This window comes from Mustela erminea, chromosome 4, assembly GCF_009829155.1.
Source record: "Mustela erminea isolate mMusErm1 chromosome 4, mMusErm1.Pri, whole genome shotgun sequence".
In the NCBI taxonomy this organism is placed as follows: Eukaryota; Metazoa; Chordata; class Mammalia; order Carnivora; family Mustelidae; genus Mustela; species Mustela erminea.
The window spans coordinates 119,280,779-119,284,784 of NC_045617.1; the positions used below are offsets into that span (position 1 = coordinate 119,280,779).

The window sequence follows — 4,006 nt, forward strand, 5'->3', positions numbered from 1 at the left end:
CAGAGAGCCCGATGGGGGACTCGATCCCAGGACCCTGAGATCATGACCTGAGCCGAAGGCAGCGGCTTAACCCACTGAGCCACTCAGGCGCCTGCTTCATTTTTTTTTTTATATTTTATTTATTTGACAGAGAGAAATCACAACTAGGCAGAGAGGCAGGCAGAGAGAGAAGGAAGCAGGCTCCCCGCTGAGCAGAGAGCCAGATGCGGGGCTCGGTCCCAGGACCCTGAGATCATGACCTGAGCTGAAGGCAGAGGCTTCAACCCACTGAGCCACCCAGGCGCCCCTCTTGCTTCATTTTTATGCAGGATGCAAATTCAGTGTAAGAAGCACTCTCATCAGGGGCGCCCTGGTGGCTCAGTGGGTTAAAGCCTCTGCCTTCAGCTCAGGTTATGATCCCAGGATCCTGGGACCGAGCCCCGCATCTGGCTCTCTGCTCATCGGGGAGCCTGCTTCCTCCATCTCTCTCTGCCTGCCTTTCTGTCTACTTGTGATCTCTGTCTGTCAAATAAATAAATAAAATCATAAAAAAAAAAAAAAAAAAGCGCACTCTGATCAGTAGCTTCTTCTTCAGAAAGGCAGCAGTTAGTGGCCTCCCTGCCCCTGGAATTTGAAATGTATTACCTGGTCAACTTGGGCCTGGGTGATGCCAAAAACAACATCCAAGGGGCCAGAAGTTGGAAAACAACACACTTAAGTGTATGTAGAAGCTTATACCTCAGTCCTGACAGTAGGGAAGAAAGCCCTGGAAGAGTCTTATGAAAAAAAATTGATTCTTGCTCATAAAGAAGAAGTGGAACAAGAAGCAGATAATATTCTGAAGGATGCCGATATCAATGGTGTTGCCTTCCTTGTGATTGATGACCCATTTGGGGCTACAACATACAGGGATCTTATTCTGAGAGCAACGAAACTGGGAATCTCTTATGGAGTTATTCAAAATGGTTCCATAATAAATGCTATAGGCTGCTGTGGCTTACAGTTGTGTAAATTTGGAGAGATAGTTTCTGTTGGTTTTTTGGGCACTCAGAGACCAGAAAGCTTCTTTGACAAAGTGAAGAAAGGACAGAACAGCCCGCACACCCTGTCCCAGATATAGAAGTAAAGGAGCAGTCTTCGGAAAATCTCATCGAAGGAAGTAAGACCTCTAAACCTTCTTGGTATGTGAATGAAAACCAAGCAGCGCAGCAACTTCTGGAGATTGTTCGGAATCAAAGAATATGAGGAGAAGAATCAGTAGTTACCAAGGAGACGTGTGTTAGCTTAGCCAGGACCAGAAAATTGCAGCCAGCACTTGCAGCAAATGCATGCTATGGACTTGGGAGGACCATCAGATGCCTTAATTATCACAGGAAACAACATGCATCTGCTAGAGATGGAGATGGCTCAGGCAGTTTTCCATTCTAGCAAAATAGCTCAGAATCCGGAAGCCTTGATGGACTTTACATCCTAAACAATACATTCTGTATCGTTAGATAATTAATTTCAGTCCTATATGCCTCTACACGTGTTCATACAACAAACTGAACAGTTCTTTCGACTTATCTAATAAATGTAAAATAAGAGACCAAGAAGATAGCTGTTGACTCAGCAATTAAAACACAAAAAAGAAGTCTTTGTTGGGGGCCAGCTGTGGCACAGAGCCAGGGGCACAGCTGTGCTCATGACTCAAAGTGCTGGGCACACAGCAGAGACAGGACAGACACAGTCCCTGCCTTTTTGTTGGTTTTAAGATTTTATTTATTTATTAGAGAGACAGTGTGTGTGTGTGTGGGGGGTGAGCATGAGCAGGGGGAAGGGCAGAGGGAGAGGAGAGCCCAACTTGGGGCTTGATCCCAGGACCCCCGGATCATGACCGGAGCTGAAGGCAGACACTTAACTGACTGAGCCACCCTGGCACGCTAGTCCCTGCCCTTTTGGAAATTCTCCCCCACTGAGGAGTGCGGTAGATGAGCAGGTAGAGAGGCAACGACCAGAACTTAGAGATCACAGATGTGACATCCTCAGCACAACAGGTACAGTAGTGAGCATTCTCTTCCCTCGGGAGGCCAGAATCTGGAAAGCAGTAAGTGCAACGTAAAAATGCATTCACTTTGAGATTTCTATTTAGCTCTTTGAAGTTGTCCGAATCTAATTAGTGAGCCCTTTGTTAATTAAAAAAAAGGCTTCCGTTCTTCAAAGAAAAATTCATATCTGGTCTTCTATTTTCTTTTTTAAGACTTACTTTCAAGGTGCCTGTGTGGCTCAGTGGGTTAAGCCTCTGCCTTCGGCTCAGGTCATGATCTCAGGGTCCTGGGACTGAGGCCTGCATTGGGCTCTCTGCTCAGCAAGGAGCCTGCTTCTCCTCTCTGTCTCTGCCTGCCTCTCTGCCTACTTGTGTCCTCTCTCTCTGCCAAATAAATAAATAAAATCTTTTTTTAAAAATAAAGAAATAAACTTGAAGTTTAAAAAAAAAAAAAAAAGGACATTACTTTCAAGTAATCTTTACACCCAACCTGGGGCTTGAACTCACAACCCCGACATCAAGTGGCGCTAGCTCTACTAACTGAGCCAGTCAGGTGCCCATTATATTTTCTTTATAAAGGAGACCTCTCTTTCTTTTAAAGTTTTATTTATTTATTTGTTTATTTACTTGAGAGAAAGAGACAGCACACACAAACGGGGTGAGGGGCAGAGGGAGAAGCTCCCGGGCAGGGAGCCCAGCATGGGGCTTGAAATGGAACTCCAGAATCATGACCCGAACTGAAGGCAGACACTTAACTGAGCCACCCAGACACCCCTAAAGACGGCCTTAAAGAGGTGCCTGGCTGGCTCAGTTGGTAGATTAAGTGACTCTTGATCTTGGGATTGTGAATTCAAGCCCCAGGTTGGGTGTAGAGACTACTTAAAAATAAAACCTTAAAAAAAGAGAAGGCCTTACATATGTTTTTCTGTCGCCATGGCTTAAATGGTCCAGTGTGCTGCTCATGATGTCCACATGGCCAGATTCCTCCAGGGCAAATCCAGCTACAAAGCTTCCTTAAATTCCTCAAACCTGCGGGGTGCCTAGGTTACTCAGTCAAGTCTCTGCCTTTGGCTCAGGTCATGATCTCAGAGTCCTGGGGTGAGTGAGCCCCATGTCAGGCTCCCTGCTCGGCGGGGAGTCCACTTCTCCCTCTCCCCCACCATCCTGCTTCTGCTCTCTCTCTCTCTCCATCTCGTGCTCTCTCTCTTTCTCTCAAATAAATAAAGAAAATCTTAAAAAGAAAAGAGGGTCCCTGTTGCCCCATAGAGTCACCAACATTTGTTATTAGCGGACTCATCTTTGCTGATTTGATGGATGTAAAATGTTATCTCATTGTTATTTTAATTGACAGTTTTTGTTTCTTCTTTGAGTTATCTTTCATACTATTTTCACTTTTTCTGTTGGGTTTATTGTCTTTCTCATATTGATTTGAGGAAGTTCTCCATAAATTCTTGATAGTAATTCTTCTTGGCTATATGCCTATGTATGATGTCTTCTATAATGTGCGTTTTATTACTACTTTAATTTTTGAAATAGCAGTATATTCACATGTATTTCAAAAGGCACACAAAGATAACCAGGGTTCTTTCAAAAATTAAGTACAGAATTACCATATGACTGACCGAACTCTAGCCATGTTCCTCTAAACCCTTTCCATCTAGCCCTATAAAGACTTAATTACCACAGCATTGTTTCTAATAGTTCAATACCACATCCCTAGGATGGATGACCCTTGTCCCACTTAAAGTGCCTGCCTGAGAAAACTCGAGGCTGCCAAAGAACTTACTGTTTGTTCCAATCAACACCTCAAGGTATGCCCCTGTCTCCCAGCCTCTGTAGGAGTGTGACAGCCTAACCTGGATAAGCACCAGTTAATAAACCTAAATGGATGTCACACGATCAACCACTCCGCTTCCTGCTTTTTGTAATTCTTCACTTTACAAAGTCAGCTACTCACCCCTCCTTCCTGTTCCCTCATTCTCCCTTATAAATGCCCAGTTA

General features: G+C 44.5%; 1 pseudogene; it reads left to right on the forward strand.

Moving 5' to 3' along the window:
* The first annotated feature begins 559 nt into the window (after positions 1 to 559).
* Positions 560 to 1,685, forward strand: LOC116588919 (annotated as a pseudogene).
* Positions 1,686 to 4,006: the final 2,321 nt, after the last annotated feature.